The sequence below is a fragment of the Ictidomys tridecemlineatus genome, chromosome 13 (genome assembly GCF_052094955.1).
Source record: "Ictidomys tridecemlineatus isolate mIctTri1 chromosome 13, mIctTri1.hap1, whole genome shotgun sequence".
NCBI classification, from domain to species: domain Eukaryota; kingdom Metazoa; phylum Chordata; class Mammalia; order Rodentia; family Sciuridae; genus Ictidomys; species Ictidomys tridecemlineatus.
Genome location: NC_135489.1, coordinates 89,960,499 through 89,976,363, shown reverse-complemented (window position 1 = coordinate 89,976,363; position 15,865 = coordinate 89,960,499).

Sequence of the window (15,865 nt, the reverse complement as noted above, 5' to 3'; positions counted from 1 at the left end):
CAATAGTCCATTTACCACTGGCACCAACCTGTAAGCCAAGCCAAAGTTCTTTCCTCCTCCATCAGGTGGTGGTAGGAAACTTCCCAATGAAGCCGAACATGAGAGATAAGGAAGAGGCATTGCCATGGGAAATCAAGACACCTGAGTATGCAATTTACCTGTGCCTACATTCCTCTTGGACTCCTCGAGCCTAATATTTAAATGTTCTTTTTGTAGCTCTTGACCTTCTGACTCAACATATCTGATAATATTCAGCTACTGAAGGGCAGTTCTGTTTGCACGGCCACTCTGGATCCCACGTTCATATGCTCAGTCTACTAGAGCCCAGTAGCATCCTGGGATCTATTTTCAAATGACAAGTAATTCTCTGTCACAGAATCCTAAGTGTCTGCACGATGACTCTGCTTTTGGGGTCTGTCAGAGACTCCAAACTGCATCTTTTTTTTTTTAATTTTATTTTTTAGTTGTAGGTGGACACACAATCTTTATTTAGTTTTTTTTGTATGTGGTGCCGAGGATCGAACCCAGTGCCTCACGTGTGCTAGGTGAGCACGCCACCACTGAGCCACAAACTGCATCTTTTGAAATCATAGATACTGCTAGAATAAATGGATCTTCCAGATCTTCCAGCCCAGATTGCACAATGACTTTCATTCTGCTCTGGGCTTCACTCAAAACTGGAAGTTATCTGAGAAATGGATTGAAGCAGAATTTCTAAGTAGAGTATATGATGCTGCCAAAATTCAAAGGTGACCACCAAATGCTGTGCCTGCTTCTTAATGGTAGGTAGATGCAAGGTACAATAATTAGTCCTTTACTCTAGAATGTTCCATTATGTCCAGACCATTGCATCTTTAAAAAATTTTAATATGTGGTGAATTTCTTAATATTTCATTTCTTAACATTTATAGTTTACCTCCTACACGCTGAAGCATGTGTCTTACCAAAGCTTTCAGAGAACTTGCTACTCCCTGCTCACCAGGTCCAGTTCATGGTGGGTCCTCAAATAATGGGTCAGTGTCCTACTCTGCAGATGCTGAGAAGACCAAGATCCCTGAGAACTGCATCGTGTCTGAAAGTCAAAGTCCTGGGGCAAGACAGTGAATGCACTTTGCTGTTCACTCCAAGTGAAAAAGAACTGCTTTTGATTCTCTTTATTGATGAGTTTTAGGAAGAATGATGTTAATGGCCCCATAGCCATTCCATGAGTTCTGAAACCAACTATGTTGGTTGGTCAGTCCAAAACTGCATCAAGCAGGACACCCATGGATGGGCTACAGATTAGTTAGGTTTATAGTAGTGTGCCAGAATCTACCATGATCCATCTGATTTTTATAAGGCCCATCGGGTAAGTTGATGGGGACCACTAACTTCCAACCTCGAAGTCTCCTATGGTGGTGCTCAATTCTGCAATTCCTCCTAGTAACACTTCTGATTTTTCTCTTGGTTGGGTTGGGGACAATTTCAAGGACTTGTCCCCTATGTTTCCCATTCTACATGTCAGGAAATCATTGTAAGTTTTAAGCCATCTAAGAATATATCCATTCCAATTGTACATATGGAAACTGAGAAAATAACCCCAGGGCAGGTCCTTGGACTCAGGGGACGCTTGTAAAGTAGCTTCAGTCAGAACTCCATTTACTATCTTCCCTTCATAAGTCCTGACTCTAACTGGAGGAACATAATGGCATTTCAAGTCCAGTGGTAACTGTCGACTCAAGTTTTCTATCCATTTCTGTAGGTATCATTATGCTTGCTAAATGGTAATTGGTTCCATAAGGAAGGATTGGGTAATATTTATCATTTTTACCTTTAGTGTGTCACAGAGTCCTTCTTCTCTAAGAACTGGCCGGCTTCCCATCAATCTGCTTCAAGTCAGATTTAGCTTTGGAGATTGAATGATTTTCCATTACAGTGACTACTTTCAAACTTCAGCTTTCCATCTTTTGGTTTTTAAGAATAAATTATCCAAGTCAAGTCACATCCTAATTAGCTATCCATCTACCTCACCCTCTAGAACAGAGCACCACCACAGATCCCTGCAGGTCAAGAGAGTCTAAATGCCATTCTGGCCTTGCTGCCCATTATGGTAATTCCTTCCCTTTTTGCTGCTACCTGCCCTCAGCTATTTCAGAATTCTCCCATTCCCACTGATATGTGGCATCCTGTGGGAACATCGCACACTGATCAGCTCTAGCCTGCAAAGGACAGTTCTTACCAGGCTTCTCAAAGATGGCCACAACTCCCATGCCAGTATAGTCTTTATGCTTTAAAAAGAGAGTCCTCCTGAATTCTCTCAAGGAACATAGCCAGGTGGTGGGTTCTATGATCAATCCAACATAGTAAGTCCAATCTAACTTCTAACCTCCCTGAGCCTTTCCAGGCTTCTGCCAAGGAAATTCAAGCATCTCTTCCTCACTAACTGTAAGTCATCATCCAAAGGCTACCTCAGCAGTGAGTGAGAAGCAGATTCAGACGTCTTCACTGGAACTCACAAGCCAGTGGGGTGTGTTCCTACATCAGTAAATTCTCCTCTACTCATATCTGCACTTGCCTCTTCCTTGATCCTGAGTTTGAATATTTACAATTGTCCATTTCCCGCTCTTTTTCTGTTAGTTCCTATCACCCAGGTCTTATCATTCTTTCGATGTATGATCTTTCTTCCTGGAGTATGGACTATTTTTTCCCCACTCAAGCTGTGACCCTGATTCTCAACCTAGAGGTAATGAGTGGTGGCTGGGGTTGATCTTGAGAAGTCAGTATCAGGAGACACCTTCTTAGGTGTGAAATCTAACAGAATTGATACATCAGTTGGCCTCCAGGGCCCCAAAGCATCCAGAGTTGCCAGGTCTCAGGCCAGTCCAAGTGCACAATGATTTCTCAGGTCAATGATTTTCATGCAATCATTCTCCTTTACGTCCATTTTCCTGATGTGCATCTCTGTGCCTGATTACTATCTAGCACATTCTGTGTCATGGAGGCTCCTTTGCTTCCTTAACCTGCCTTTTATTGACAGCTGGCAGACAAAATTCTGTGTTTTGCTTTTCATCTGCAAAACTTCTAAAGCATTTGACAAAGACCAGCAACCTCCAAAATCTTCATAATTACCATCGACCAACACCACTTTAGTGCTGGGGCTGCCACCAAGCCCAGTACTCTACCTTCCACCTGTACCTCATCCCAAGCTCCAAGTGGGTCCTTAGCAATGGTGCTGTGACAACATGCCACTTACTCCAGCAGTGCATTCCTTATTGCTGGGTGACTCAGCTTCAAAACCCTAACCTGAAAGACTTCTTTCTAGGACCACATCTGAGACTAAATAACTCAGCCTGAGTTCCCTGAAAGCAGCATCTGAGACAAAGGCTTATGTGCTGGTGCTTGTTTCAACCACCTTTTCATCACTATGACCAGAAGACATGACAAGAACAACTCAGGGGAGGAAAACTTCATTTGGGCTCCTGGTTTCAGAGGTTCAGTTCATGGACCACTGACTTCGTAGCTCCGAGCCTGAGGTGAGGCCCGATGGTGGTAGGAGTTGGAAGAAGATGCTCAGTTCATGACAATCAGGAAGCAGAGAAATCTCTTTTCCCCAGAAACAAATTATAAACCCTAAAGGCACACTCCTGGTGACCTACTTCCTCTAGCCACCTCCTACATGCCTACAGTTACCGTCAATTAGTCCATTCAAATTATCAATTCATCAAATGGATTATTAATCCACTAATTAGGTTACTGTCTCAGGAGAGGAGATGTCGCTGGAAAAGGGCCCAAAGAGTTCCAAGAGAGAAGGGGAAAATGGATCCAGAACCAGCAGGGTTTCTGGCATACATGTTGGAAAAAAGAATTTCATCATGCACTAGACAGAGCTTTATTTAGGAAGAATGTGGGGGCTCCTTGAGAGTGAGAAGCATTGCCTTGGGCTGGGGTCTGGACATTTATATAAGGGCTGTATCAGGGCCAGACTCCTGGTGGAGCCAAGGTGAAGCTACACAATTTCATGCCAGTTTTCCCTGCACTTGAATATTTCCCTCATTTTACAAGGGAATGGGCCGAGGGCCTGTTGCTCAAAAACTGTTACAACTGTGCTTTCCGCATCTCAGCGGCTCATGGACCCTTCCTTTAAGACTCTATCTCAGTTATAGCTCTCATAGTCATTTCATGTCTGAACGATCCTGCATTGTCTCACATATAAGCTTTTGGAGGACACCTCATATCTAAACCATATTAATACTTTATTTAAGAAAGTGGAATCACCCTTTAATTAGCCAAAATTGATCATAAATCCTTCCTTTAGTCGAGTGCTGTGGCTCATACTTGTTATTCTCAGTTATTTGGGATGCTGAGGCAGGAGGATGGCAAGTTCAAATCTATTCTAAGCTTAGAGACACCTTGTCTCAGAATAAAATAGAAGGAGTTGGGGGTGTAGCTCAGTGGTAGAGGACCTTTGGATTCAATCCTTAGTAACTCTTCCTGCAAAAAAAAAAAAAAAAAAAACAAAGCAAAAGAAAATGATGGTGGAATATGATGGACATTATTATCCAAAGTAAACGTATGAAGACACGAATTGGTGTGAATATACTTGTATACAACCAGAGATATGAAAAATTGTGCTCTATATGTGTAATAAGAATTGTAATGCATTCCACTGTCATATATAAATAAAAAATTAATTTATTAAAAGCAAAAGAAAAACAATGATGTGCATTCCAAAATTGTATTTGTTAAGAATAATTATAATTACCCAGGTTGTAGGAGTGTAGACAAACTCCCTCAGTTTTGAATTGCTTCTTATAGTACTCATTGATTATATTCTTTCATAAAGCAATTTAGTGGTATATTACAAAAGCCACTGAGCATCTTCAGCAGGGCCTTTCCCATATACCCTCTGTATTCACCTACATACTTTGAGATTATTTTCTGCTTAAACCTTTCTTTTCTCCTGGCCATGAAAACAAACTCAGCTTATACACAGGGCAAGCTAGAGCTAATTAGCTAGAAACATCCTTTGAACCACAACTGTTGGGGAGTTGGTGGATGATACCCACTTCCTTGCCCTTTGGTTAGACAGTATATTCTGAATGGCCTCCTGGGTTTCCCCAGGAGGATGGTCCAGTTGCCACATGGTATCTGGTTGCCAATGAGCCCTCCACTGGCTTCCTTTTTCCCCTCTCTCCCTTCCCTAATCCCTTCCCAGCGTTCCTGGCCTCACCTCCCACATAGAATACTTGTGTTCCAATCTCCATCGCAGGGTTTGTTTCTGAGAAAACCCAGAGATAACAGCGATACCTTTCTGTCCAGTGATTCTACTCCTGGGTATTTATCTAAAGGAAACAAGTTTTTAAAAGGAGGGGAGGAGTTATAGCCATAAAAGACATTACAACATTTTCCTGTAATAGGAGAATTGGAAACAATTGAAGTAATCCAACAAAGATCCATTCAGCTGTTCTTTCAATGGCATTGATTTTTCCATCTACGTTATTCTGGGCACTGCTGGCACTTGAGGTACCAAATAGAATGTTATGAAATGGGGCAGAAAGGACACAGGAACAGGACAAACTAGGACACCTGAAATAGGACAGCAGCAGGGGAGACAGAAGAGCTCAGGTGGGAGGGATTCTTTGAAGGCAAGAATCAAAAGAACCAAATGCCCCCGTTAGATACAGAGGATAAAGGATAGGTGTTACTGAGAACTTTCCAGTTTTTGCTTGGGAAAATGAGTGATGTCACTAACTGGAATAGAGGATTCAGGAGAAGCAGATGTTAAAGTATTGAATTCAGATTAGGATACACCAAATTTGAACTTCTACAGATTGCATCAACATCATTTCACTTCTACAGACCCTCATATGACTTGAAGATAAGCCAAGGCTCCAGGACCTCTGTCAGTATGAAAATTTACCCCCAAACAGCAAAAACCTAACTACAGAAACCCTGAAGAAGGTCTTTATCATAGGAATTTTTTTTTTTTTTTGAGGTGGTGGGAATTGAAACCAAGGCTCATGTATAACACAAACGCCCTCTACCACTGGACTGCGTGCCAGACCTCGGGGCTTCTTAAAGACTCATCCAGGAGTTTACGCAAGACGAACAACAGAACCCTTCCCAGGAGTCCTCTGTGGACATGGCTGCTTCCCCTCAATTTTCCATGGTCACGGAATTTCTGTGTTTGCTCAAGATATACTTCTCTCACCACGATGCCACTCTTTCTGTTTGTTTTCCCTCTGCCACTTGTCCCCGTCCATGGGCCACCCTATTCATCTCATGGTGGCTGAGAAGCACAGAGAAAGAGAGAGGAAGGGGTTGGGTTCCAATATCTTCTTTGTCCTCACTGACCTAACTTCCTTCCCTAAAAGTCCCCCCCATCCCACAACACCAAATAGTGGCACAGGCTGGGAACCAAACCTTCAGCAGGCAGACCTTCAGGAAACATTTAAGATCCAAATGATAGGGGTCCTAAGCCAAGGAATACAGACCTCCCATGCCATAAGGGATTTAACCCAGGGGTGCTCTACCACTGAGCTACATCTCCAGCCCTTTTTATTTTGAGATGGGCTCTTGATAAGTTAATGAGGCTCAGCCTCCCGAGTTGCTGGATTACAGGTGTGCCGGGCTAATACAGGCAGTCTCTAGAAGCTGGGAAAGGCAAGAACAGATTCTGGAGCCTCCAGAAGAAATTTAGCACTGCCACTACTTTGATTGTAACCCATAACACCTGTTCTCAGCCTTCTGACCTCGAGATCTCTAAGATAATAAATTTGTGTTGTTTTAAATCTTTAAGTTTGTAGTGAGTTGTTACAGCAACAATAGGAAATTAATACACGATATATTCCTGCTCTAAAGAAAGCCAGCCCCATCCTTCACTCTCTCCTGCCTGTTCTCTGGGTCTCAGTGACTGCTCCCTTCCCTCCACTTCAGAACTTTGGATGGTAGGATTTTCCCAGTGAGGCTAACTCAGGGTTTTCACTCAGTTTTATTGATTAAAAAAAAAAATCTTGCCTGTAACTTCATAAATTGTTCTCTCTTTAAATTCTCTTGGATGATCCTTTTTAAGTTTACAATTATATCCTAGTGGGACATTGATAGCTGCAGAGCTGTAGTATCAAAATAAATTGGAAGCCCCAGATGTCAATGATTAAGAAGAACTGAGAACCACCTAACACATCCAATAGGACACGACTGTAATAAAGTATCTGAGAACTCATCTTTTAGACTCCCGATCAAAGTGACCCAACTGGATTGCTCGCTGGATTTTCCTTTCTCTTACTCTTCTTTCTTCCCTTCTTTCATTCCTTCCCTCTTTCCCTTTCATTTCCTTCTCTGTGTTGTTCAGGTTGGTCTTGAATTCCTGGACTCAAGCCATCTTCCTGCCTCAGCCTCCCAAGTACTTGGGATCATAGGCAGGTGTCACCTAGCTTTCATCTCCCTTTACCCATTATTTTTTCTTCCTTCCAACACTGACCAAGGCAAAATTGTGATAGTTATTGTAACAAAGAGGCAAATTACATATTCATGTCTCCTTGGCAACTTCTGTCCCAGCAGACTTTATGCCACCCTCTGTTCTCTGGAATGATTCAGCACGGCTCAATTTGCTAGAATCTTACCTCTTTCTAGTCAAAATATACCTCTCCAGCGGGTACATGTGCTAAAGGCTTGGCCCCTGGTTTGGTGCCACTGGTAGGTGACAGAACCTTTAAGAGGGGACCCTCAGGAGGTCTTCAGGTCACTGTGGGTTTGCTCGTGATGGGGACTGTGAGAGGTCAGTCTCTTTCTCTTTCTCTCTTTCTCCTCTTAGCATCAGGTGAGTAGTTTTTTTTTCTTTTTTTTTTTTATTGGTTGTTCACAACATTACAAAGCTCTTGACATATCATATTTCATACATTAGATTGAAGTAGGTTATGAACTCCCAATTTTTACCCCAAATGCAGATTGCAGAATCATGTCGGTTACACATCCACAATTTTACATAATGCCCTATTAGTAACTGTTGTATTCTGCTACCTTTCCTATCCCCTACTATCCCTCCTCCCCTTCCCTCACTTCTTCTCTCTCTACCCCATCTACTGTATGTCATTCATTTCTCTCCTTGTTTATTTTCCCATTACCCTCACAACCTCTTATATGTAATTTTGTATAGCAATGATTTCATTTCCATGCAATTTCCCTTTTCTCTCCCTTTCCCTCCCATCTCATGACTCTGTTTAATGTTAATCTTTTCTTCCTGCTCTTCCTCCCTGCTCTGTTCTTAGTTGCTCTCATTATATCAAAGAAGACATTTGGTATTTGTTTTTTAGGGATTGGCTAGCTTCACTAGGCATAATCTGCTCTAGTGCCATCCATTTCCCTGCAAATTCCATGATTTTGTCATTTTTTTAATGCTTCGTAATATTCCATGGTGTATAAATGCCATATTTTTTTTATTCATTCATCTATTGAAGGGCAATTGGTTGGTTCCACAGTCTAGCCATTGTGAATTGTGCTGCTATGAACATGGATGTGGCAGTGTCCCTGTAGTATGCTCTTTTAAGGTCTTCAGGGAATAGTCCGAGAAGGGCAATAGCTGGGTCAAATGGTGGTTCCATTCCCAGCTTTCCCAGGAATCTCCATACTGCTTTCCAAATTGGCCGCACCAATTTGCAGTCCCACCAGCAATGTACAAGTGTACCCTTTTCCCCACATCCTCGCCAGCACTTGTTGTTGTTTGACTTCATAGTGGCTGCCAATCTTACTGGAGTGAGATGGTATCTTAGGGTGGTTTTGATTTGCATTTTTCTGACTGCTAGAGATGGTGAGCATTTTTTCATGTACTTGTTGATTGATTGTATATCCCAGGTGAGCAGTTTTAATACCTGCTCCCACAATGATGTGCTGCCATGGGCCCAGAGCAAGGGATTAACCAATCCTGGATCAGAACCTCCAAAACTGTGAGCCAAAATAAACCTTTGACTGAGTTGACCATCTTGGGTGTTTGTTATTATAAAATGGGTGGTATCTGCAGTTGCTTCCCATTCATACCCTCCTGCTGGGGTGAGGTGATTTTAATTTGCATTCCCTGTGACTGAGGACAAGGTTGGTGTGTCCTGCTGGCCATTTGTACTTCTTCATGAAATCCCTATTTGAATGGCTCCTCAACTTTCCTATGGAGCTGTCTCCACAGCATCCCTTATAGCTTTGGGGCCTGATTCCTTTTTTGGATTGTCCCCTGCAAAACTTCTACTTTTTGGCTTGCCATTTCTTTCTTTCTCTTTGTTATGATAACTATCACAATTTTTTAAAGGAGAATTTCTTTTCTTCATATAGAATTATAAGCTAAGAACTATTATTTTGCTTAATTCTTTTCACCACCAAGTGAGGCAGACAGGCCAGAGGATATGAGCTCCAACTTACAGGCAAGAGCAGAAACACTGTTCCCATGTATATTTTCTTAATATTTTGTTTTTTAGTTGTAGTTGGACCCAATGCCTTTATCTTATTTTATTTTTTATTTGGTGCTGAGGATAGAACCCAGAGCCCCGCAAGTGCTAGGTGAACGCTCTATTGCTAAGCCACAACCCCAGCCCCTGTCCCTATATTTAATATCTGACAGATCTGAGAGATAAACTCTGGGCGTCAGACCCACAACTGCTTTTCCATGACTTCATGATACATCATTTTAAAGTAATCTGATTTCATAATGCTTTACAGTACAAGAGAAGCATCCATAACATCTAGTCTTCGCGGAGCCAAGCAGCCTAATTAATTACCTCACAATCTGGCACATTGAAGGCATTGTGTACTCTAACTCAATTTCACAGCTATGTTTAAGAATCTGACAAGCCCAAATTGCAGCAAGGCTGATGTGAAAGGCCCAGGAACACGACGGTTAATTTTCGCTGCTGTGAACAAAAGACCTGAACAAAAGACAAGAGCAATCTGAGGAGGAAAAGTTTATTTGGAGGCTTACGGTTTTAGAGGTCTCAGTCCATGGACAGCCAGCTCTGTCACTCTGTGCTCGAGGTGAGGCTGAACATCATGGAAGAAGGATAAGGTGAAGGAAAACAGCTGGGAACATGGCACCAGGAAGCAGAGGGGGTAGGGAGAAAGAGAGACTTTTTCTGCCATGACAAAATATAAACTCAAAACTCACTCCCCCCATGACCCACCTCCTCCAGCTACTCCCTACCTGCCTTCAGTTACCACCTCTGAACCTTCTTACACTGTCTCATCCATGAGCTTCTGGGGACATTTCACATATAAAGCGTAACACTGTTGAGCATATTTTCAAGTTTAACCTGGTCTGGCCAACTTCACCATTGCTCAGGTGGAGGTTGAGGCTGCTGAGTGAAGAGGGCAGAGGGACACCCCCTAAAGGGTGGACACTGATGAAAAACACAAGCAATATCACCTCCATTTTCTTTGGGATTAACATCTCCAGGAGCCTTATTTCTGGTCTACCACATCATTACTGCATAACAAAGAGCAATACTTTTGAAGTCCAAACTATGCAAGGAAAAGGTCTAACTACACTGCTGGCCTAGGACCCTAGAGGCCATATAGTGCCAATTTCATCCATGCTAAATGGTTCACTCCTTCCCGACGTGTTTTTTTCTTTTTTCTTTTTAATTTGGGGGCAGGAGGGTGGGCAAGAAGTGTGGATGCTGGGTATGTTACTCTGCTTTTCATTGCTGTGACTGAAATACAAAATACCTGACAAGAACAACTTAGAGGAGAGAAAGCTTATTTTGATTCATGGTTTCAGAGGTTTCGCCTATGGTAAGCCAAGTCCATTGCTATGGGCCCAAGATGAGGTAGAACATCATGGTGGGAGGGCATAGCAGAAGAAAGCTGCTCACCTCAGGATGCAGAGAGGAAAAGGGAGCAGCCTTGGAGAATATGCACCCCTCCAGGGTGCGCTCCTAGTGACCCACTTTCTCCAGCCAAGCACCACCTGCAGGTAGTTACTACCCAGTCAGTCCATGTAAATTAGGATGGACTGAGTAGGTTCTAGCTCTCAAAGTCCAATCATTTCACCTCAGAACAATCTTTCATTAACACAGGAGCTTTGGGGGGATGCCTCATATCCAAACCACGATACTGGCAATTGAACCCAGGACCTCCCACATGCTAAGCAGGTGCTCTTCCACTGATCCACATCCCCAGCCTGGGCTGGATTGTAAAAGAAGGGCCTATCATCAGAAAAACCAGGAAATTCCACCTTGAAGCCTGCAGGGTAGGGGGATTGCAGGCACTTCCTGGAGTTATAGATGGTACCGGAATCTGCTACATATTCTTAATTGTAAAACCCAGTTGGACTGAAGGGGAAAAGCTTGGCAAACTTTGGTCTTCCACAGCACATGGAACCAGAGCAACCAGCAAGATCAAGGCCTGGTGACTAATCCTGACAATAACAGGACTTTCACACACAAGGTGCGTGGGTCCCTAAGGAGAAGGGCATATGAACTTCATATACACAAAGTTTTTCATATACACAAAATTTTGCATATATGAATTCCTGGCAACGGGATCTTTCTATTCTCAAATTTTGAGCTAGAAAAAAGGACTAAGCCAGTAACAGGCTAGGTTACAAAAGCCATGGTTACACTCAGAGCTGGCTGAGTCTGAGCACTTTCAGGGCCCCCTAGGAAAGATCGGGCTGTGGATTCAGGGCAGACCCACTGAGCCTTTGTTTTTGTGTTCTTCCTAATTTTATTTAGGAAACAAACAAGCCCTAGGAACTTCCAGGTTCAACTATGCCCCTGAGCCTTGTGCACATAGTTGGGTCATCTATTCACCTACATTAAACCCCAGGATAGATGGAACAAAGGGGTGGTGATGCCTCACAAGCTACTCAGGAGATAAAGGCAGGAGAATCCCACATTGGAGACAAGCCTCAGCAATTTAGTGAGATGTGTCTCAGAATAAAAAAAAAATACTGGGGATATAGTCCGCGGTAAAGCACTCCTGAGTTTAATTCCAAGTACCAAAAGAAAAACAAAAAACAATGCAACAAAGCATATTCTGGTTTAAGAGGAGGTGGAAGCCAATGTGGGAAACAGTGGAACTTTTCCTTGGAACTGTGGTGTTATAGCAGTTTTGTCCCTGTCCCTTCCCTTCTGGTTTCTAAAGAGAAGGCAGAAAAGAATCTCCATCCCCCAACTCCTTGACTGAGGCTTTAATAGTCTATGTACTCAACAACCTGCAGAAAATCCAAGGTGTTTTATGCTGCACCCCTGTGAATCGAATCACCCTGCTACCTTTGCCCTCTGCCTTGGACTGCCACAGGTACCTAATAAAACCAAATGCGAGGTCCAAGACACAGCCTAACCTGACCTCTCCATTCCAGGAAGCTTTTCTGGCTGTTTCTTCTCCTAAATCCAAGATTCTTGATGATAGTTCCAGAAAACAAAACCACAAATGCTCCCAGTCACTGTGCTTTCAGATGTTCTGGGTCTAGCTCAGCCTCTGGGGGACCTGACTGGTGCTTCTCCCAACAGCCACCTGGGCCCACCTTCTTGAGGAAGCCCACTGTATTCTTGTTGGCATGGCCACTATAGAAGTGGAAAGGGCCCGACCCCATGGGAATCACTTTAGTTGCTTAAACCTGAACCTTTTTTCTTCTGTCTGAAGCTTCTTTGCCAAAAGTGCCTGCTCCACCTGGGTGGCTGAGGTCTTGGTAAGCCTTCCTCTTTTTTTAAGAGATGACCCAAAGGATCTTCTTTCTTTGCCCTTGCTTTGATGTCTTTCCAGTGCGGCTGCTGTTTCTTTCCCTTCTTAATGCATCTTTTGCTGAACAGAAATTGTTATTTATTTATGGTACCAGGGATTGAACACAGAGGAGCCCTACCACTAAGTTAGATCTTCAGTCTTTTTTATTTTTATTTTTTTTAATTAGTTGTTCAAAACATTACAAAGTTCTTGACATATCCTATTTTATACACAAGTGGGTTATGAACTCCCCTTTTTACCCCAAATACAGATTGCAGAATCATATCGGTTACACATCCACATTTTTACATAATGTCCTATTAGTAACTGTTGTATTCTCACTAAGTTGTTGAGGCTGGCCTCTAATTTAGTAGTGTTTCTGCCTCTGCCTTCAGAGTTGCTGGGATTATAGGTGGGTGCCACTGCACTGGTAGAAATCATTAATTTTAAAATAGCCCAATTTACATTTTTCATGGTTTAGTTATTTTTGTGTCTCATTAATAAAAGTCGTACTGGGTTGGGGGTATGGCTCAGTAGTAGAGCACTTGTCTCTTGTAAGCAAGTTCCTAAGTTCAATGCCTAGCACACACACACACACAAAAAGGCTGTAGAAATATTCTCACATTTTCTTCTCTAGAAACTATTAGTTTACTTTTTATTCGGCTCTCCAGTCCATGAGAATTGTCTACTAGAAATGGTCTAAGGTAGGCAGTGGTCAGGATGAGTTCTTTTCCTTTGCATAGCCAACATACTCAGCATCACTGGCCTACGCTTGTCCCTCTGTCCTACCTGGAAGGGTTATTAGGGTGGAAGGGATCTGCTGAGGGGAGGTGAATTCCATGGACATGTATATCATGATTTCATTCATTCAGTAATTAAACATTTATATCAAAATACCAAGAAAAAATATGGACCTTTCTTCATGCATGAAGTTAAACTTAGAGTTGTCATATTTTTTAGTTTTCATATTTTTCAGAGCATCAGTCTGGATATAATTAGAAGAGAGAAACCACAAAATACAGACAGGGAAAATTTAATAATAAGAATTATTAACTACAGCAGGTTGGACTAATGAAGGATTTACAAGTAAAAACTTTAGAGAGGTCTAAAGGATGTGGGAATAATGGGCACAGGAACAGCTGTCACTCTTCTCAAGCCCCCTTGGAGAAGAACATTGTTGGCTCACTGAACTCCAGATGAGTTGCTGGGGTGCTCCCCTGGTTAGAACTTGGCAACTGACTGCCGTAACAAATCACAATAAACTTGGTGGCTTAAGATAATAGTAGTTTATTCTCCCACAGATCTGCAGGCCAGAAGTCCAAATTCAAGATGTCCGCAGGGCTGTGTACCCTCTGAAGGATTTAGGAGGCACCCTTCCTTGTCTCTCCCAGCACTGGGGCTCCAGGTATTCTAATCTGCCTGGATCTTCCTTTTCCTCTGACTCGCCTCTCTTTGTGCCCTTCTCTTAGAAAGACACTTGTTATTGAATTTAGGGCCCACCCTGATAATCTAGGATGATCTTCACTTAAACTACTTAGCTTAATTACATTTGCAAATACCCACCACAAGTTCTGGACACACGTATTTTTGGGCACCATTCAACCTACTATCCTGCCCTCTCTCTCAGGGGTATGGGAAACTGTGCAAGTGGAGATATCTCACTGGAGGTCCTCTTCTATGCCGCCTCCCTCCCCCCAGGTGGCTATTGCAGGAAACTTCTGGGCTGAAGAATCATGCTGAGCAAGCACACACCAACCAGGAAGCAAGCCCTTTTATCCTACAATGTCTGAGTTCAATGCCTAGCATTAAAAAAAAAAAAAAAAATAGCTGTAGAAGTATTCTCACACGTTCTTCTCCAGAATTAGTTTACTTTTTGTTTGACTCTCCAGTCCATGGCCAGCCTGCTACTGACAAAGCTTATCATCACAGCAATAGGCAAAAGAAAGAATGTTTACAGGGCCCAGATCCATTCTTATAGAGAAGTCAAAAAGGGAAGACTTTGGAGCTTAAATTCAACAATTAGTAACCAGCATACTGAGATGCCATGAAAGTCCACTATACATGCTGTGTAATGGAAAAGGTAGTTTTTTAAAAAGTTTTTTTTTAAGCTATAATTTATTTGGTTTTTTACTAAAGCCATTTTGGAGGCTGTGCACAAAGTTGAATAAGTGTTAGCATTTCTGTTAGATACATTAATTACATTTGGTATAACCTAAGCAGCAGATACACTTCATGTCTCCAAAATATGGAATGAGTAAAATTGCTATCTTAATCCTGTGTGGTTCTTATCTATACTTTGTAGTGGTTGGCGATTTCAGAGAATCTAGGTGCATTATGTAACTTTGGATATATAGTTTTACTATATTTACTAGGTGGTGTTAGCTCATTAAATACCATGTGCGATACTATGTGTAGTTTCCATTTCTAAATGAAATAGCACCACTTATTTAGTTTTATTATAATTTTGAGGTTAGTACTAACTTTATAAAGTTCAAAAATCTTAAATGTTCAACACAATGATTATAGACACACAGAATATATCATGTAAAACAGTGCACCCATCACCTAGGCTAAGACAGCCGATTTCCAGGATCCCAGAATGGTCCCTCATGCTCCTTCCCAGTCAATACCTCACATCACCTGTGCTGCCCCAATCAGTCACTGTTCTGTTGCCTGTTGTTGAAATTCACGTGGATGGAAACAGGCAACGTGTGCTCTTTTGGATCCAGCACCATTTGTGGAAGATGCCATCACTCCCCTTTTACCAGCACCAACCTTGGGGAAACACACATCTTATGTGGCTGTTCACATGCGAGCCTTTTCTTTGCTTTCCTTCCTTTATACCACACCACCTTCACTGCAGGTTTTGGCATTTTTAAGTCCTCTATGTCTGCTCTTGTTGGCTATTTTTGGTGGTTTGTTTTTGGATCCTATTCTGTTCCATTATTCTATTTGTCTATGCTTGTGCTATAACACACTATTTTAATTACTATAGCTTTGAAGTCTTAATATCTGGTAAAATCCTATTTCCTCTTCAAGATTATTTTGACTATTCTAGGCCCTTTGCATTTTTATATAAATATTAATTCAGTTTGTTAATCTCCACTAAAAAAAATCTCTTGAGATTTTGATTAAGATTGCGTTGAATTTATAGGTTACTTAGAGAAGTATTGGCAACTTTAAC